The sequence below is a fragment of the Leptodactylus fuscus genome, chromosome 3, assembly GCF_031893055.1.
Source record: "Leptodactylus fuscus isolate aLepFus1 chromosome 3, aLepFus1.hap2, whole genome shotgun sequence".
NCBI lineage: Eukaryota > Metazoa > Chordata > Amphibia > Anura > Leptodactylidae > Leptodactylus > Leptodactylus fuscus.
Genome location: NC_134267.1, coordinates 231,450,062 through 231,471,414, shown reverse-complemented (window position 1 = coordinate 231,471,414; position 21,353 = coordinate 231,450,062). Strand labels below are relative to the sequence as shown.

General features: G+C 42.6%; 7 non-coding genes across 7 annotated transcripts; 3 read left to right on the top strand and 4 right to left on the bottom strand.

Annotated features, from left to right (window-relative positions):
- Positions 1 to 7,384: 7,384 nt before the first annotated feature.
- Positions 7,385 to 7,456, top strand: TRNAA-UGC (transfer RNA alanine (anticodon UGC)). The gene has a single exon. It is a non-coding gene; the product is annotated as a tRNA-Ala (tRNA).
- Positions 7,457 to 7,906: 450 nt separating this feature from the next.
- Positions 7,907 to 7,980, bottom strand: TRNAA-CGC (transfer RNA alanine (anticodon CGC)). The gene has a single exon. It is a non-coding gene; the product is annotated as a tRNA-Ala (tRNA).
- Positions 7,981 to 10,056: 2,076 nt separating this feature from the next.
- On the bottom strand, positions 10,057 to 10,128 carry TRNAA-UGC (transfer RNA alanine (anticodon UGC)). The gene has a single exon. It is a non-coding gene; the product is annotated as a tRNA-Ala (tRNA).
- A 337-nt stretch (positions 10,129 to 10,465) lies between these two features.
- On the top strand, positions 10,466 to 10,537 carry TRNAA-UGC (transfer RNA alanine (anticodon UGC)). The gene has a single exon. It is a non-coding gene; the product is annotated as a tRNA-Ala (tRNA).
- A 558-nt stretch (positions 10,538 to 11,095) lies between these two features.
- TRNAA-UGC (transfer RNA alanine (anticodon UGC)) lies at positions 11,096 to 11,167 on the bottom strand. The gene has a single exon. It is a non-coding gene; the product is annotated as a tRNA-Ala (tRNA).
- A 701-nt stretch (positions 11,168 to 11,868) lies between these two features.
- Positions 11,869 to 11,940, bottom strand: TRNAA-CGC (transfer RNA alanine (anticodon CGC)). The gene has a single exon. It is a non-coding gene; the product is annotated as a tRNA-Ala (tRNA).
- Positions 11,941 to 14,423: 2,483 nt separating this feature from the next.
- On the top strand, positions 14,424 to 14,495 carry TRNAA-UGC (transfer RNA alanine (anticodon UGC)). The gene has a single exon. It is a non-coding gene; the product is annotated as a tRNA-Ala (tRNA).
- The last annotated feature ends 6,858 nt before the right edge of the window (positions 14,496 to 21,353 follow it).

The following is a 21,353-nucleotide window of genomic DNA, read 5'->3' as shown; positions in this document are numbered from 1 at the left end:
TCACTATGCGCTTCTTTTTCTTTGCGTCTATATATTTATTCCCCAGCTGTCTTATAGCCTTACGCCATTTCTTGAGTATATTCTTCTGTCTCTCTTTTAGAGGAATTCTACCTTTCAAAATATTTAAAGCAATTTCACCTATGGCCAGTATTAAATCTCTACTGGCATTGCGTAAAATTGATGTCCTGAGCGGCGGGGGTGCCTTCACCAGAGTTTTTAAGAGGTGCCAGTTACGGCGTATTCTCTCAGACATCTTGTCGATACTATGCGCAGGACATAGAATGTGACTAGATCTCTAAGTTTTTGTCTTATTAACCTTTGATTTTCTTTTGAACATAGGCAACTGGTAAATCTGGTGGAAACAAACCCGCTCTTAATCGCATATCCTCAGGAGTAGAACCTCTTAAGTCTACTAACAAATAACCGTAAGGGTTACGTGTCGCGTCTTCAAAAGCTTCTAAAAAGAAGCGTGTTTTCCCCGGGTACATCTGCCGTGCTAATGTCATAACTTGTAATTTATCACGAGGATTATTAAAGAGAACCATGTACTTTGTGTTTAAAGCTATTGTTCTACTCTTTTTACCCTGACAAAATATGTTCTGAACTAAATAGAAAATGCTTAGATTTCTGTGATGTACGTACTTGGTGAAAGCCTTCTCTATCTCGCCATTCTGGCTAGCGCTCTCCATGAGATCATCAACAATTGTCAAATTTACCTTGTCAGGGGGGAAAAGTTCGTCGTCTATAAAAGTTGCCGGTAGACCTTCAATAAAACGTATGTTAGGAATGGTGCGAGACAGATCATCGTATAATTTTTGCCAACATGCATAAAACCAGACAATATTTTCGGGTTTGTGTGATAAATGAGTGTCAGCGTAATGTAACAATTGTTTTACAAAATAGCTTTTCCCTGAATTACTTGGTCCCGCTAAAATGCACGAGAAAGGGTGCTGTAACCGAGGATCCATAATAATGATGATGAGGGCGGCATCCAAAATGTTCCCAATTATATTCTAGGGCAAACCGGTATTCTAAGCGGTGCAACCGCCGTAGACTGCGCTGTAGACGCCCTATTTCTTCTCTTGAGCCACGGCCGTGTATTTCAATGTTCATGTGTCTCACAAGAGCGTTCCACAAATCTAGTAAAAACACATGAAAAAATGGAGTGGAGTAATGTAACAAGACTAATACCCGAAAGGCAGTGTTGTAAAATCATCGAGCATATGACGTTTTGTGTATACACATCTCTGTGTTTTACTCAGAGGCCGAGTCTCAATACACCAGTATTTCTTACTACGAACAATGCCAGGCTGTTGAACAAATAACGATTTCTGGGTGTGAGCGTCTGAATTGCGGGGGTAGTCCAAAACTAAATCTTTTAAACTGTCAAAATTAATAACCTGGCTATTGGCGACATTCAGTGTTATCCCCTTAACTTTCAAGACAGTCTTACCAGTGTTCAGTTTGTAGCCGTATGTTTTTGGGCCTGCAGATACAAACTCAGTTATGTAGGAGTCATCGGGTATTTCACTGGTCAATTCACCCAGATAGTCGCCTAAAGGCGGACACCACTCACCATCACGATGGATGAAGATGACAGAGTCTGTGTCGTGGTAGAGACACCGTTCCTGCAGTCTGTCCAGTAACTTGTACAGTTCAAGTCTGGCATAAGCGGTAGTAAAGCAAGCTATAAAGATGTTTGTGTTTCTGTTGACCGTGTAGTGATCTTTTGCATATTTCCAATTGACAGTGGCCGTTTCATCGTCTATAAAATTGAGCTCTGAGACTTCATAGTAGGGGAGGAAGACATAATTGAAGAGCTCGTCAGGGTCTGTGACCAAACTAGTTGTTGGTAAATTTGATTTTTGACCAAACTTCCCCCATAACGACACACAGACAATATTTTACGGCGTATTTCCGTGCGACTTCCAACCACAATACAGAATACAAGACCACCCCGCTGCATTTGTTGTCAATACCGATGATTCTACTCGTCCGGGGACCCACTGGATCTTAATTGTACTATGTGACGGGAAAAAGGCGATATTCTTTGACAGTTATGGGATTGCTCCATCAAACGCTGTATTTCCTAAAGAATTTATTTCTTTCTTACATCAGAATTCTGTCAGCTACGTTTATCAGGATCGGCAACTACAAAGTGTGGACTCAGCTTACTGCGCTCATTATTGCATATACATACTGTATTGGCTTAGCAGGGGCGTCCCATTTAGAGACATTTTAAATCATTTTAATTCAGATTTAAAAAGAAATGATTCTTTAGTCAGCAACTTTGTATCTGAAACATTGCGATGTGTGCATGGGAAAAATTCGTTCGTATATAATCAAGTCTGTAGAGCCTGTTCATTTGACTAAGTTTATTGTGCTGTGACATTCTGAATAAACCTTTTTAAATAATTATTGTGTGTTTGTTAGTTTTCTCACATAATGTATGTATTTAAGAGGTCATGACACTCAGGCCATTCAATTGTTTTCATTGTCACATAAGGTTACATTAGATACTAGGTTTCTCAAACCATTCAATTGTTTACCAGGTTTCTCAAACCCTTAACTTTAAGATGTATTATCTAATGTCACATAAGGTCACGTTAGATAACAGAGCATCCCGGCTGGGACGTATTTTTCAGCTCGATGGCCGAATTAAATATACCCTCCAGTGTAGTGGGTAATCCGAATGAATTTGACTCATCCCTCAACTTCAGAACTACCTCGGTCCAGAACCCACATTTTTCCCTCATCACCCACAGCCTCGGGACTGCCCCATGCGACTTTATTACCTAAAGTGAGAACTTTTCCACTATTACAGCAGGCGTGGTTAACATTGTAATAATAATATTTCATGTGTTTTTTGGTATTCTGAATAAAATTATTCTATATTTTTTAAAATAAATGCTGTGTGTTTGTGGTTTTTGCTCGTACGCAGAATGTACCATAAGTTCTGCTGAAAAGCCATGTGCGGTCATGCCAATCGCTCATTGTGGCCAGGTCCTCTACATGTCAAGACATGTTTTTGCGCTACACGCTTGCGCAGAAGCACGGTCCATAGTTGTATTAGGGGAACTTTGTACGGCCATGTCACAATATGTCTTGCCGTCTTCTGGGGTGGATGTGTAGGAGCTTGACTCATGACGCCACGCAGCGGTGCTGAAGTACATAGCTGGTTACATCAACAATAAATAGGTATATTATTTATCTTAAATAAAACTATAGACACTTTTGCGATGGACTGAGTGATATTCCTTTAATATTAAAGAAATATCATTCATGCCAGTGCAAAAGGAGAAGCATATATAAAAAGGGGGGGCGGACACTTTTGCGCTGAAATGAACGATATTCCTTTCTATCAAAGAAATATCATTTATGCCAGCGCAAAAGGAGAGCTTATATAAAAAGGGGCGGAGCATCATATTAATAAAGGAGGGGGGGGTTAATTATAAAATGGCCGTAGTGACGTCAAAATAATCATATAAAAGGGGGCGTGGTCATATAATAAAAGGGGCGTGGTTACATCAAAAAGGGGCGGGGCACCTGTCACTTTTTAGTTTGACGAGAAGTGGGTCTGTTACACTACTTACCAGAGAAATACTGGGGTGAAGCAGCAATGACGGCCACTTATCTGCAAAACAGACTTTTTTCAAGGAAACTGAAAAAGACCCCATATGAGCTATGGCAAGGTAATAAACCAAGTGTGAAGCATTTAAGAGTTTTTGGTTGTAAAGCCTTTGTGTTTATTCCAGAAGAGAAACGATCCAAACTTCAAAACAGAGCCGTAGAAGGAATATTTGTTGGATACTGTGAAAACTGCAAAGGATACAGAATCCTAGATCCGAATACAGACAGAGTTACAGTGAGTAACAGTGTGACATTCATTGAGGATCTAAATGATGACGTAATGACATCACTGGAAATGAGAAATGATGAAAGCAGTGATATCAATGCAGGAATATCTGATGAGAAAGAAGTAGAAATTGCCGAAAATCAAAACATTGAAAGTAAAGAGATACAAGAACAGGCAAACAATGAACCAAGATGTTCAATAAGAGAGAACAAGGGAAAACCACCTGTACGTCTTTCATACAAGGCGAGTACAAACAAGATATATGAACCTACATCTTGGGAAGACATATCAAAACTCTCAGAAGAAGAAGCTAACAAATGGATAAAAGCAACAGAAACAGAAATGAAATCCATGCGTGATAATAAGGCCTGGACACTGACAGAATTACCAGAAGGAAGAAACTATAGGATGTAAATGGGTTTTTAAGGTAAAATATCAAACGGATGGCACAGCTGAACGATATCGAGCGAGACTCGTAGCTAAAGGTTATACTCAGAAATATGGAGAAGACTATGATGAAGTTTTTGCACCAGTTGTCAAACATACTACAATTAGAACCTTGTTTGCAGTTGCAGCAACAAAACAAATGCAATTGAGACATCTGGATGTAAAGACAGCGTTCCTAAATGGAGATTTAACAGAAGATATCTACATCAGGCATGTCAAACATGTGGCCCTTTACAGGCATATCTGCGGCCCGCACAAAAGTCTCAAACTTTGTATCTAAAGTTTGGAGACAAAGTTTGAGACTTTTGTGCGGGCCGCAGATGTACAAAACTGACGCTGCTACTTGCTGTGTAGACGCGATGTGATGATGTCACATCGCGTCTACAACTGTTAGCGCGCGAGAGAGAGAGAGTGCAGCGGGGGAGCGAGGACTCAGAGTCGTCGGAGAAGGTAAGCTTAATGTGTGTACACATAGAGGTGGAACGTGAAACTGGGGGCAGATGAAGGAGGGGACGGCATGACACTGGGGGCAGAGATGGAGGGACATGAATCTGGGGGCAGAGATGGAGGGGGGCATGAATCTGGGGGCAGAGATGGGGGGATATGAATCTGGGGGGCAGAGATGGGGGGATATGAATCTGGGGGGCAGAGATGGAGGGATATGAATCTGGGGGGCAGAGATGGGGGATATGAATCTGGGGGGCAGAGATGGGGGATATGAATTTGGGGGGCAGAGATGGGGGGATATGAATCTGGGGGGCAGAGATGGAGGGATATGAATCTGGGGGGCAGAGATGGGGGATATGAATCTGGGGGGCAGAGATGGGGGGATATGAATTTGGGGGGCAGAGATGGGGGGATATGAATCTGGGGGGCTGAGATGGGGGGATATGAATCTGGGGGCAGAGACGGAGGGAACATGAAACTGGGGACAGAGATGGAGGGGGGGCATGAAACTGGGGACAGAGATGGAGGGGGGACATGAAACTGGGGGCAGATGAAGGGTGTATATGTAAACAAATAATTTTCTTTCATGAAACTAACAAAATCTTCTCAGAGAACAAGGCTGACTGATCACCACTTATCATCTTTGATCAAAGTAGGCACTGCGTTGTCATTTCAGTCTGATATACCAACAATTGTTAGCACAAAGAGGTGTCAAGCCTCAGGACAAAACACTAAAAAAGATTGAAAAAAATGATAGCAAATAAATGTTTAGTTTTTAATTGCTGTATTTTTGTTAAATATATTAGTTGCTGTTACATATTACTACTTCATATCTTGTTTTCATGACTGCTGTTAAAATACGTGTGTGACATTAGCTTTTGTGTGCGGCCCTCGCAACAACCTGTTGTTACTCATGTGGCCCTCGGGGTACCCTGAGTTTGACATGCCTGATCTACATGGAACAACCTCCAGGATACAAAGATAAAAGAAAACCAAACATGGTTTGTAAGCTACAGAAAAGTATCTATGGTTTAAAGCAAGCTGCTAAAGCCTGGAATGATAAAGTCACAAAAGTGCTGACAAATGAACATTTTCAAAGAAGTAAAGCAGATCCGTGTCTATACACAAAGAAACTGGGAGATAGATGGATCTATGTACTGATATATGTGGACAATATTTTAGTTTGTTTTGAAAAAGAAAGGGATGTAACAGAAATACAGAAAATTCTGGATCAACACTTTGAGATCAAAGATTTGGGAAATGTGAAACAGTACCTAGGGATACAAATAGAAAGAGAAGAAGATGGAAGTTATCTTCTTAACCAAAGTCACATGATTCAGGACATCATTGAAACATTTGGATTGAAAGATGCGAAACCAAAAAAGTCTCCAATGGAAATCAACTATCTGAAGGAGATGAACAGTGAACAAAATATGTTACCAGACAACGAACAGTACAGAAAGGCAATGGGAAAATTACTGTATCTTGCAACGGTTACAAGACCAGACATTGCAGCAGCAGTAGGAATTTTGAGCAGAAAGGTGTCAAAACCAAATAAAATGGACTGGAATGCCGTAAAGAGAGTAATACGTTACTTGAAAGGAACTATCGATGTTAAACTAAAACTACCTGCAAGTAACAAATGCATTTTAACTGGATATGTGGATGCAGACTGGGCTGGAGATACACTTGACAGAAAATCTACCAGTGGTTATGTTTTCTTACTCTCAGGTGGACCAATTAGTTGGGCTAGTAAAAAACAATCAATAGTGACACTGTCGACAACAGAAGCGGAGTATGTTGCCGCAGCACAAGCAGCTCAAGAAGTCTTATGGTTGAGACAACTACTGACAGACTTAGGAGAACAACTGTTGGAACCAACAAAGTTGTATGAAGACAATCAAGGTTGTATTGTTCTTGCTCAGATGGAAAGAGTTAATCCAAGAACAAAACACATTGATATAAAGTTTCATTTTTTGAGGGATTATCAGGAGCAAGGAATGCTGAAGTTAGAGTATTGTCCAACTGAAGATATGACAGCCGATATTCTTACTAAGGCATTGAATGCTGAAAGACATCAGAAACTGATGAAGAAACTAAGTTTGACTGAATAAGTCTTTATTGTTGAGAAAGGGTGTTGGTATATACATATATGCAACAGATATAGACTTATTGTATTATACTGTGTTGGAGGAACTTACAGCTTCCGGACACTAGATGGCGATGTTATTATTGTTATGTGCTGAATACATGTAATGATAAACTATGGAGACTTGTCTATATCTCAAAATGCTGCATATCTATGGTTAGGTCCTTTCCAGTGTATTCCTTGTATATTGCTGTATAGACATGTATGTTACCTCATGTTCTGATAAGTAAACTGAAGATTAACCCATATAATCTACTCTGAAGCTTTCTTCTGCGACTGCACTCTGCAACACCTGCCACCTTTGCTTACATTTTAGTCCTCTAGGGGGCCCCATACATCTCATATCATGTAGCTGAGGCTGAACAGTGTCAGCAACGTGATCCGCATCATACAGGGCCCCCTGGAGGGCTGAAGTGTAAGCGAATGATAGATACCAAGACTATTTTTCTCAGATGTGTTGGGGGCATTAGTATAGATAAACTATAGGGGATGTAGCTCAGTGGTAGAGTGCATGCTTTGCATGTATGAGGCCCCGGGTTCAATCCCCAGCACCTCCAATTTTTGAGAAAAACAACTACAAAACATCAAAGGTCAGTAAAACTGATATACAAGCAGGAAGTCACACGAAATATGTTCGAAGATAATACGAAGACGGAATTTAATGTAAAAGAGCTTAACCTTTTGTCTGTAGAGAAAATGATGGACACTAGGGGGCAGTCTAGTCCGCACAATACATGTATAGGAATACATTGCCGGTGACACAATGACATAGGATGGCGCTATAGAAATAAGGAGGACTATTTATTACATCACTGGCCATGTATTTCTATACATGTATTGTGTTAGCTACACCGCCCCCTAGTGGTCACTATCGACATAGGATTCTAAAATGGTGAAGAGATAATATTCAGCCTTTATAATACAGACGGGCAGATGTTTCCTGAATTCCTGCACATTTATCAGTTTTCTGGATCTTTGATGTTTTTGTAGTTGTTTATCGCAAAAGATGGAGATGCCGGGGATTGAACCCGGGGCCTCATACATGCGAGGCATGCTCTCTAACCACTGAGCTACATCCACCATAGGAAACCTCTAAAAATACTCCAATTCCTGAGACAATATACTACGTGTAGCCCTATTGTGCTGATACTACTGGATATCATTATGTGATTAGTAAAGTGGAAATATACAATACTAGCTGGTCCCCGTGACTTCGTCTGCGGTGATTGTAGAAGTGGGTATATACAGGCGCGGGTAAGGTTTTCGTACTGTGTATAAGATATGGGATATGAAATGTAACTTTGTATCTTGTTGTTGCTGTAATTCAGAGAATACGTGAGACTTTTGTGATGAATGTAATTTGTATTTCAGCCGCTATACGGTGTTGGTATAAACTGTACATAGTGTCTTTGGGACAGAGGGATTACAAGTGACTATACTTGGATATACGACATTGTAGGATTTGTTATTTTCCGCCAGTACATGTAAGTTTCGGGCACAGGATACTCTGGAGCAGCCACATAAAGTTGTCCATGTGAGGAGCCTGGTGTGGTAAATGTATTCCTGCTACTTTCAGCGTTTGTCCTTGGGATTTATTAATGGTCTTTGTAAAAGCAACTTAAGGGGAAACTGTAGTGGTTTGAATTGTAATGGGAAATGATTTGGTGTAATTGGGATGCGTGGGGTTAACACACTGTCACCTGTAGCTGCTCCTGTAAGAATAGTGGCTGCAATGATATTTGTTCCTAGTTGTGTGACACGTAGCCTCGTGCCATTACACAATCGGGGGCATCCAGATTACGCATGAGTAGAACAGGGACGCCAATCGTGACATTATTATCCACCGTTACATGTCCGTGGTGATGTTGAAACGGTACATGGGAGTATACAGGCCAGAAGTAGTCCCAATGCAAACATGCTATCGGAACTTATCAGTGTCATTGGCGCGGAGACCTAGGGAAGGTGGATGGATCGTGAAGACGAAACAGCAGTGAGGTGAGAGTGTCGTCGGGGAGTGTGGCGGGCTGGAGAGAGTAGTTCGGGTGCTGCGCCCTACGGTGGAGGCGCAAAATGGTGGCGTGCTGGAAACATGTTCTGTAGGTGGGTAACATGCGCATGCTCCTGGCAACACAGTGGAGTGGCTGGGTGGGCGGTGTCACGGATCGTCAGAGCGGTGGGGGTCGGCAAACATGGCTGCCTTAAAGAGGCTCTATCAGCAAAATCATGCTGATAGAGGCCCACATATGCGTGAATGGCCTTTAAAAAGACTATTCGGGCACCGTAAATGTTATATTAAACTACCCCCCCCGTTTTAAAATAATGCCCTAAGAAAGAATCCAGTTGTTTGAGGATCATCCAGACACCTGAGCTCTGAAATTTAGCATCCCCCTTCGCTCTCCACCCTGGCGGTTTTCTGCAGTTCGCCTCGGGCGGCGAAAGGGGCAGGTTACAAGTGTGTAGGTGGCCTGGGATAGCTGCGGCGCCGGGACGATGTGGGCTGCCGCCATCTTGCCCACCTTCAGCCCCCAACCTCCCCCTGGCTCCAGAGCCCGCCCACAGCCTGCCATGCACCAATAGGAGGTGCGTGCACAGACCAGCGCTGGCGGAGGGTTCTTTGGAGGGTCACGGTGGCGATTTGGGGTGAGTGACCCACATTTAAAGTATCCTATTACCTTTTCCTGGGCAATACGTGTGTGTGTGTGTGTGTGTGTGTGATTGATGAACAAACATCCAAACTCACAAACTTTCACCTTTATAATATTATTAGGATATCCCTGCATGTGGTAGAGTTTAGGTCAGAAATTTGGAATTTTTGATTTTTTTTAGAAAATTTTTTTTTTACTGAAATGTATACAAGTATAATGTAGCATCCCACGATAGAACTGTTCAAGCTATATTCCCCTGGCTCCCTGCTTTCAGAAAATATACTGGTATGGGGGTCTCTCACAAACATTTAATTTAGAAATATGCGTTTTATTTACATGTCAAAACTGTGAAAATTGCTCTGGCTATTGGAGATGCAAAATTTCCAGAGACCCTTGGCAGCGAAAAGGTTAAACTTATTTTTTGACAGAATCCAGTTGTTTAAGGATCATCCAGACACCCGAGCTCTGAAATCTAGCATCTTTATTGTATTTAGATAAACCTGTACAAAACATGGAGATGCCAGAGATTGAACCCGGGGCCTCATACATGCAAAGCATGCGCTCTACCACTGAGCTACATCCCCTATATAGCTATTCCATTAATGTTCCCAATTCTGAGATGAAACAACACGTTCCATTGAGCCCCTGTACTGAGGGGAAATAATCCCAGCAGGTATTAGGTCCTATTTAGTTACCGATCCCTGCCGCTGCCCACAGCCACCTTTGCTTACATCTCAGTCCTCTAGGGGGCCCCATGCGTCTCATATCATGTAGCTGAGGCTGAACAGTGTCAGGATGTTGTTTTTCGCAAAGTGGTATGCAACGCACAGGGCCCCCTGGAGGGCTGAAGTGTAAGCGAATGATAGGTACCACGACTATTTTTCCCAGATGCATTGGGAGTATTAGTAGGAATGTACTATAGGGGATGTAGCTCAGTGGTAGAGCGCATGCTTTGCATGGATGAGGCCCCGGGTTCAATCCCTGGCATCTCCACCCTTTGAGACAAACAACTACTAAACATCAAAGGTCAGTAAAACTGATATGCAGGAAGTCACACGAAATATGTCCTGGGATAATACGAAGGCGGAATTTAATGTAAAAGGGCTTAACCTTTAGTCTGTAGAGAAAATGATGGACACTAGGGGGCAGTCTAGTCCACACAATACATGTACAGGAATACATTGCCGGTGACCCTGCAGCACCTGGTGACTTCACATCCTACCACCAACATGGTATGCCAGAAATCCTGTATAAATTGTCATGTGCCCGACATCTTGCCCCTCCTGTCATTGTGGAGCCGAGCCCTGGTCTACAAGGACCCGTATCCAATATGTCCTTACAAGATGAAGTGCGTACATGGATGTTTTTGTGTTTGAGTTGACTGCCCCCTACTGTCCACCATACGCTTATGTTTCCACATTATATGATGGTAAACGATACAATCTTTTTAAGCTTATTTTTTGACAGAATCCAGTTGTTTGAGGATCATCCAGACACCTGAGCTCTGAAATTTGTCATCTTTATTGTATTTAGATAAACCTGTACAGAATATGGAGATGCCGGGGATTGAACCCGGGGCCTCATACATGCAAAGCATGCGCTCTACCACTGAGCTACATCCCCTATAGAAGGTGCATTAGTCTATATCGGGTTCACAAGGACACTAACAGCTCAGTGACATGTACAGCAGTTCCGTTTTGCACATTTCCGGTCTGGACGAAGCCACCGGGAGATCTCATGAGACAAATCTCTCGAGGTTCCCCCAACAAATGCTCTCAGTGCTGCCCCCTCCTGGATTCAGCAATCTGCCTCCTCTGGCCTCACAGCAGATGTAAACTGGGACTGTCCTGGTGTCCCAAGAGGCCCCCGCTACCATAGGGCCCAGTAGGAGTGCACCATATGCCCTATATTTAATGCAGCCCTGTATTCCCTGCTCATATAATACCGCCAGACAGGTCACCTATACCACCGTATCATATCCAGGGCACTCATACTGACAGTGGGGTGTGAAGGCTCCAGTGTAACAGTTTATTAGCTTCCTTTCTATGTATAGACTCCTATAGTTGAGCTGGAAACCACAATGACATAGGATGGCGCTATAGAGATAAGGAGGACTATTTATTACATCACTGGCCATGTATTTCTATACATGTATTGTGTTATCTACACCGCCCCCTAGTGGTCACTATCGACATAGGATTCTAAAATGGTGAACAGATAATATTCAGCCTTTATAATACAGACGGGCAGATGTTTCCTGAATTCCTGCACATTTATCAGTTTTCTGGACCTTTGATGTTTTTGTAGTTGTTTATCACAAAACATGGAGATGCCGGGGATTGAACCGGGGGCATCATACATGCGAAGCATGCGCTCTACCACTGAGCTACATCCCCTATAGGAAACTGCTAAAAATACTCCAATTCCTGAGACAATATACTACGTGTAGCCCTATTGTGCTGATACTACTGGATATCATTATGTGATTAGTAAAGTGGAAATATATAATAATAATACCGCTATATACAGTGGCGTAACTAGGAATGGCGGGGCCCCGTGGCGAACCTTTGACATGGGCCCCCCCCTCCCCGGCTGACATCAAAAACCCCGACCAATGCCGAAAACCCCGCACGACCCCACCCCTCGCATTCCTACGCACACTATTACGCTCCATAGTGGCCCCTGCACACATTATTATACCCCATAGTGGCCCCTGCACACAGTATTATACCACATAGTGGCCCCTGCACACAGTATTATACCCCATAGTGGCCCCTGCACACAGTATTATACCCCATAGTGGCCCCTGCACACAGTATTATACCCCATAGTGGCCCCTGCACACAGTATTATACCCCATAGTGGCCCCTGCACACAGTATTATACCCCATAGTGGCCCCTGCACACATTATTATACCCCATAGTGGCCCCTGCACACATTATTATACCCCATAGTGGCCCCTGCACACAGTATTATACCCCATAGTGGTCCCTGCACACAGTATTATACCCCATAGTGGCCACTGCACACAGTATTATACCCCATAGTGGCCCCTGCACACAGTATTATACCCCATAGTGCCCCCTGCACACAGTATTATACCCCATAGTGGCCCCTGCACACAGTATTATACCCCATAGTGGCCCCTGCACACAGTATTATACCCCATAGTGGCCCCTGCACACAGTATTATACCCCATAGTGGCCCCTGCACACAGTATTATACCCCATAGTGGTCCCTGCACACAGTATTATCCCCCATAGTGGTCCCTGCACACAGTATTATCCCCCATTGTGGCCCCTTCACACAGTATTATACCCCATAGTGGCCCCTGCACACAGTATTATACCCCATAGTGGCCCCTGCACACAGTATTATACCCCATAGTGGCCCCTGCACACAGTATTATACCCCATAGTGGCCCCTGCACACAGTATTATGCTCCATAGTGGCCCCTGCACACAGTATTATGCTCCATAGTGGCCCCTGCACACATTATTATACCCCATAGTGGCCCCTGCACACAGTATTATACCCCATAGTGGCCCCTGCACACAGTATTATACCCCATAGTGGCCCCTGCACGCAGTATTATGTCCCATAGTGGCCCCTGCACACAGTATTATCCCCCATAGTGGTCCCTGCACACATTATTATGCCCCATAGTGTCCCCTGCACACAGTATTATCCCCCATAGTGGTCCCTGCACACAGTATTATCCCCCATTGTGGCCCCTTCACCCACTATTATGCCCCGTTGTGGACACCCATTAACAATTATTATACTCTGGGGTCTTTTCAGACCCCAGAGTATAATAATCGGAGACCCGGAGGAAGAACAACATAAAAAAAACAAAAAAACAAACACTGTAACTTACCTGTCTCCCGACTCCCCGCTGGCGGCCATCTTCAATGACGTCAGGGACGTCATGTGACCGGGAGCCTGCGTCGCGACGCATAAGGACGCAGGCCCCGATCATGTGACGTCTGAGACGTCACACAAGTAGGCCGAAGCCTGCGCGGAGCCTGGAGAGGTAAGTAACACAGTTTTTTATGTTCAGTTACCTCTCCTGCACTTCCGATCATTATACTCGGGGGTCCAAAAAGACCCCTGAGTATAATAGTGCTTGTGGGGCCCGCAGTGTCACTTACCGATCTGGGCCCCTGCCAGGATCGGTAAGTATATAGGGCCCGTTAGCGGCTGGAGTAACTCCAGCCGGTAACGGCCTATTAAAAAAAAAAAAAAACGCAGCGGTAGCGGCTGTCACCGGGCCCCTAATGTCCCGGGCCCTGTGGCAGCTGCTACTGCTGCTACCATGGTAGTTACGCCACTGGCTATATAGATATAATGCAGCCATACAGCGCCCACATACAGTACACCGAAATAACACTGTCATACAAATAAATAGTAAAAACATAGAGTGCATATAAATGATACTGTCACACTGTGCAAAACAATAATACCACCATATAGTGCACACGGATAATACTCCCATACTATACACATTAGTAGTGCTACCACGCAGTACACGTAAAAAACACTTTCATGTCAATTTTTCAGAGACTATAATATTGATGTTCTGTCCTAAGAAAAGATCATGAATATACAATGTCGTGGGGTCTGAGACCCTTTTTAACCCCCTATATGTTCTATATGCACTATACCCTGTAGGTGCTGTGGGGGCCCAGTCAGTGTTTACTATGGGGCCCGGTCTTTGCTAGTTACAACCCCTGATAACAGACCTGAAATGTAGACAGAATAGTACCAACATATATAAGTGCCATATACCTGCCCATAATAATAACAATACCAATGTAATACTGCCATATAGGTGGTATGTAGTCTCAGAAATAGGAGCGTTTTCACAGTGTGTATGAGGGGATGTAGCTCAGTGGTAGAGCGCATGCTTTGCATGTATGAGGCCCCGGGTTCAATCCCCGGCATCTCCATGTTTTGTCTTACATAATAATCACTAAAAAAAGATAGGAGTGCACCGTATGCCCTATATTTAATGTGGCCCTGTATTCCCTGCTTATATAATACCGCCAGACAGTTCACCTATACCACCGTATCATATCCAGGGAGAGAGTTGGAGAATAACAGAGGGGCCTTGAGCCTCCTTGTGCACTTAGGCCCATGTATATCTGCCCTCCCCACAGCCCCTGGAGCTCTGATCTCCTCATTACACAATATACACATTTACATATATCTGCCATATATTGGAGCATTTGTTGGTGCGGTCGTGTATTTGGTGTAACTGCTACCTCTGTCTTACTTATCATTATAGGCTCCTAGATCACAAAATATTATTATATACAGTAAAAAAAGAAAAACAATTTACACAATCTTTTTTTTTTTTTTTTTTTTTATTTACATTTTTTTTTTTTTTTTAGGAAGAATTTGCCATGGAATAAAGTATATGGCACCATCCGGGTCTGGAGCTGCCGTGTCCTGTAACGGATTGTAGTTCAGGCTGTTCTTTTTCCAGGCTTGGATATTCTTTCTAGATAGAGAAAGATAAAATGTTATTATTTCTATGTTACATGTCACATACATCTGATAGGGCGGAGGGAAAAGATGAAATATGGCTTACCTTCCATTATTTTGGGATGTCTCTGTTCATTGCCCTTCATGGGGCTTCATTGGAAGCAGTGGCTACGGCACAGGGGGCACTGAGAGTGAGAGCGGAGCCAGGTCGAGATGCAACCCTGATGAAAGTTATGAGTACAGGGAAGCTCTGTGACTCGCTCTCCAATCTCATATTCAGTCATGCAGATTACACATGACTGGGCCTCCTCCTGAGGTATTACCTCTCTAGTGGGTAAGTTCTGAATCTGCAGAGTTCTCCTGCTGGGCGGACGTCGCCGTCTCTCGTGCCAAAGTAGATATTGTGCATGTGGTTCAAGTGGTTGCCCCTGTGGCATTGCCGGTGACGTTGGGGTCATCCCACCCATGTCCAGCAGCTGAATGAATCTACTGAATGCACGGGTTGCAGGGTAGGAGTATACAGGAGATCTGCTTGGAATTGGATCCTCAGGGGGTGGAACCGGATTTGGCCGTTGAAATTCAGTGGTGTCAGCTGTGGATCCACTTGCTGGACGGTTGTTATCACTGCTACTCTCTCCTATTATTCTGGAGGGCTCTGCAGGGGCGGGTCTTAATGGAGAGCGGCTTCTTTCCCTGCTCTCTTCTAGTCCTCTGTGCTGTGGAGGAGCTCTGTCGCGTCTCCCTGTCCTCGCAGTGATAGGATTCCTGCTTCTTTGATGTCCAGTAGAAGGTTCTCCACGATGTCCTAGGGATGACCTCAGTCTATGGACAATTGCTGCCTGACCTGTAAATATATAAAGGTAACACATTTAGCCCATAGGAATGGATCCTGTTATTGCTAAGGGTTTTGAGGAGAAGAGACCCCAGTATAGTTAAGTTCAACAGTAACCTGAATAAAGATATATATCATTCACTGGATGAAGGGACGCCATCAACTAATATTGGACAAACTGGGCCCCATAATCACAAAACAATAAGTCGTCTGAATTTTTTTTTTTTATTCCCAATAAATAAATAAAAGAACTCCCAGCAATGTTAAATCCCCAATGCTAAGGGCTAGTTCACACGTAAAAACCGCCTGGCTTATTTTGGTCCCGAAAAAAAACGCTTCCTAATTAGGAAGCGGTTTTTTTTACCTTGAGGCGTTTTTTGGAGCGTTTTCTGGAGCAGTTTTTTCAGAAAATGACATGCGGTTTTCCCCTCCCCTAAAGTGAATAATGAAAGCTAGCAGTCTCCATAGACCACCATTGTATGGAGGCAGGTTTTGAGGTGAAATCTGCTGTCAAAATCTGCCTCATTGCCCCCCGTGTGAACTAGCCCTAACGGTTCCGCTGCTCATAGTGTATAGTAATCATACAGGGACCAAAACAATAATAATGTAATGGGGATTTATAGAGATTATTAGAAGCCTAATCTAATGCCAAACAAAGATCTTTGGGAGATATAATTGCCCAACCTGATAATCGCGGGGATTAATGCATGTCCATAGCATATGCCATTAAGAACAACAGGGAGGCATAGAAGGCACTCTCCCCAGTAAACACTAACCCCAATGGGCTGTTAGTTCCCTAAATTTAAAATGTACAACTACCTGCGGACGCGCAGATGAAGATTTGCAGCTTGTAGAAGGTGGTGTATTTCCATCAACTATATCCGGAACATTTGAAGTCTCAGCACCTGCAACATCTTGATGTACAGACTGGTTATATGACAAGCCGGGTTGTAATAACGAAGAACCTCATCTGGCATTGTTTTGGATAACCTTGATTTCTTCCAAGTAGTTTAGAAAGGTTGAAGTTCCGTGATTAGATAAAATATCCGCCAACTGAGTTAGGGATTGGAACGCCAGATTGTACTTAGCAGTACTACTGAGTGGTTCTTCGTCAATAGTCTCTTGTTCTTCCACAGCACAATATAAATCAAATTCTGTGTCTTCAAAACTAGGCTCAATTTGCAAATTTTCCCAGTATTTTCTGTGGAAGCAGTTCCTATCATACAAAGGGATTGATTCGGTTTCTCTCATTAAAAGCATGTGTCTGCATGGAACACAATATTGTAGCCGGAAACTGCAGTTACACAAGTTAACAGAACTGTCGTAAGCTTTTGAGTGATCGCCATTGCATGTTTCGATTACGGAATTCTACAAAATTTGCAAATTTGGCTTCATCGTTTGAAAACTCTTTAGAACTTTGCAAAAGAACCGTACACCAACTTCTGTAATTTCCTGCGATGCTGAATCAAGGTGAGTTTGCAATGGCGGATCAATTATTCTAAATGTTTTAAGCGACTGTTGAATCTGTTTATGCTGTAATCAGTTATCTATGAACGTTATGAGTTCTCAAGAAGAAAAAAAGTTACCTGGCGCCCGTATATAGAAAACCCTGGAAGGGGGCTGAAAATAGGCAGTTGCAGCTCTTACCCGGACACCAACCAATGAGGTGGTGGAGGTTAATGAACAAGAAAAATAAAACCTGGGATATCTATAGAGCGCTACTGTGTGACAATAAAACAGAAGCCAATTGCATGCAAAAATAAAACCAAATTATTGAGTCTTTATTGATTCCAATTGACATTGAAATGTAGGCTACGCGTTTTGGGCGTCTTCCTCAGGCCACTAAAACAATAGTAGTAAAAAATACACAGATCAGCAGATTGCCAAAACTTAAAAATATTACAAATATAGAAACAGTCTATGGTATGTTCAGAGCAGGAAACAAGTTGTAATGTCACAAACATGTTATATACAAAGTTAAAAACTGAGACAGTAGTCTTATGTTACATTCAGTCAATCAAAGGTTCACATGTAGAGTAAATCTGTAATAAGTTATATCAGAGGATGTTACTCACAGATGTCCTGAACTGTCAGAGCATAGGAATCAGCTAACCTGCGCTCCAGACAGCCAGAACTAAATAGACTACCTGGGCGACGCCTAGGCCTCGTGCATCACAGGGAGCAGGCGTTTACAGGTGGATATGATTACGAGGAGGTGTATACGGGTGTGGAGGTGTATACAAGTGAGGAGGTGCGCCATATACATATACACAAACAGACGCACACATATAAACACATACATATACATACACACACACACACACCTACACAAAATCTCACAATTAGCGAATGATTATAAGGAGGTGTATACAGGGGTAAAGGTGTATACAGGTGAGGAGGTGCGCCACATACACATACATATACACGTACAGACGCACATATATATACACACATACATACACACACACACAGTGCTGCATATAATGGTGGTCATGTTTTGATAATATTCGTACATATATATTAAAATTGACATTAAAGCATATCGGAAAGACATGGCTATGGTTATGTGAAACAATACTGGATAAATTGGATTTATGAATCAAGCAATTTAACTAAGCTAAAAAATACAAATGTACGCTTATATGAACACACCCATATAAATAGTGGCATATGACAATAATACAAACAAGAAGAAGAGACAAAAATGTATTAATTATAAAGGTAGAAAAGGTTGAGTACCGAGGATTAACCTAATGCCTAAAGCCCAGATAAGGGGATATGGAGGTCTTGTTTCCAGAATAAATGGACTGACAAATGTATGATGCAGGCTTATATACATACATATATAAAAATAATCGTAATTGATGTTAGACTGAGGATTCCACCACATCATTCAGACCGTGTGGATAAAGGGTGTTCAATTTATAGATCCAATAGGATTCACATTGTCTAAGTCTTTGAAAATGGTCCAGGATGGAATCAGGTATATGTTCTATGGGCAGAATTACTGTGTTGCTAAAATTGCAATTGTTCATTACTCTGTAGTGGGCAGATACAGAATGTTTCTGGTACCCTTTATTGATATTAGACCTATGCCTGTTTACCCTACAATGGAATGGTTGGATGGTGCGTCCGATATATTGGAGATTGCACGGGCATTCGAGTAAATAGATGACATATTTGGTGGTACAGTTAAGTATAGTCTGTATCTGAAATGTTTCTTGGGTTATGTTAGATTTGAATGATATTGCTTTATGGTGTATGTTCTTGCAGCATAAGCATCGGGTGTGTCCACATTTGTACACTCCTGGTGCTGTTAGGGGAGATGTTATACTCAGAGGTTTAGGGTTGCGGAGCCTGCTGGGGGCAAGAATGTTCCGCAAGGTGGTCGACCTTCTGAAGGTGACCCTGGGATGAGCGGGGAGGGCTCGATTGAGGAATGGGTCACTACGTAACATGTTCCAATGTTTGGATAATATTGCTTTGATCTGTTTGTGGTCAGAATTAAAGGTTGTAATGAAGTTATTGCATACTTCAGAGGGTGTGTTATTTATCAAATGAGAAGTTTTGTCTTCATTTTTATCAGTATGACAGGTAGACTGACTTAGCTGTGAAGCCCTCCGGTAAGCGTTATCCACTAGAGGTTTAGGGTATTTTTTCTCCCTGAATCTATGTTTGAGAATGTTTGCTTGTTGATGGTATGTGGTGTCAATATCTCAGTTTTTTCGCACCCGTTTGAATTGGCTATATGGAATATTGCGCAGCCAAGGGCCATAATGGGCACTGTTGAATTCTAAATAGCTATTAACATCTACTTTTTTAAAATGAGTGGCCGTAGATAGGGTCCCATCTGGAGTGATGGAAATAAGCAAATCAAGGAATTCAATAGTGGTGGTGGAAAACTGATGCGTGAAAGAAAGGCCTAAATTATTGTCATTAAGTGTAGAAATGAATTGATGTGCTGATGATTCATATCCCTTCCAAATGAAGATGAGATCATCAATATATCTCCTAAATAGGGCTATGTGGGTATGAAAGTAATGTGAATGGTAAATATAGGTCTCCTCAAACAGTCTCATATAGAGGTTTGCATAGGATGGAGCGAATCGCGTCCCCATGGCGCAGCCCCTGGTTTGTCTATATACCTTATCCTGAAATGAAAAAATATTATGATTCAAAATAAAATCTATACCCGCCAGTATAAACTGTTTTTGGTGCGTAGGCATGGATGGATTGGATGATAGAAAATGATCAATAGATCGGAGGCCCTCCTGGTGGGGAATATTGGTATATAATGCTGACACGTCAGCAGTGAGTAATGACCACTGTGTGACTTGGTTATGCTGACTGTTAACTTGGTGAAATTCTCTAATCAATTGTGCGGAGTCTTTTAGATATGATGGTAATTGAATGACTAATGGTTGTAAATGTAAATCTATAAAATGTGTGTATGATTTTGATGATGACGTTATTAGTTCTTTCATGCAAATAGTCACTGTTGGTAAGCTTCGAAACTTTTCCTGAAGATTAGAGATGAGCAAACGCCGTTCGATCGAATAAGTATTCGATCAAATATCATGGCGTTCGATGTATTCTTTCACAATCGAATACCAGGCCGCATACGCAGTAAAAATTCGTATCCCCTCCCACTTTCCCTGGCGTGTTTTTTGCACAAATAACTGTGCAGGGGAGGTGGGACAGGAACTACGACAATGGAGGCAGTGAAAAAAATAGAAAACACCCATTGTGATGTTGTTATAAGTATGTTCTGTATGTTCTGTTCTGCTTACTTATTCTGCTTTGTCTGCCTAGCAACAGTGAGGTAGTAATGGAGGAGGAGCTGAGCTTAGGGGGAGGAGTTGTTAGACAGGGGGCCATGATGGAGCATGGAATAAAGGGTTCTGATCTACAAGAGTAACCATCTCATAGTGGACTTATTCCAGAAGACCTGCATCCTCACTACAACACTACAATTGGCGACGAGGATTAAGAATCATCAGCTAAAGGTATTTCCCTGCTACAGAAAACTGTTTACAAGACTGCAATCCTAGCACCAGCCATGGCCTGCTTACCCTCCTTTGCTGTATTTGATGTGCACCAGCCCCAAGCAAACTTAGCAGCATGCTGGAATAAATGGCTGAAACGCTTTGAGATATTCCTGCAAGCAATGAACATTACTGACAATGCAAGAAAGAAAGCCATGTTATTACACTATGCAGGGGAGCAAGTCTATGATATCTTCACAACTCTGCCCAATACAGGGGAGGACAGTGACTGTGATCTAAGCAAAGCAGCGCTAACTAAGCATTTCTCTCCATACATAAATGCAGCTTTTGAAATTTTCAAGTTTAGACAGTCAAAACAGTCAGCAACAGAAACCATTGATGAATATCATGTCCGCTTAAGACAACTTGCAGCTTACTGTGAATTTGCAGATATAGACAAGGAAATTCTGATGCAAATCATACAAGGTTGTGTGTCCTCTAAG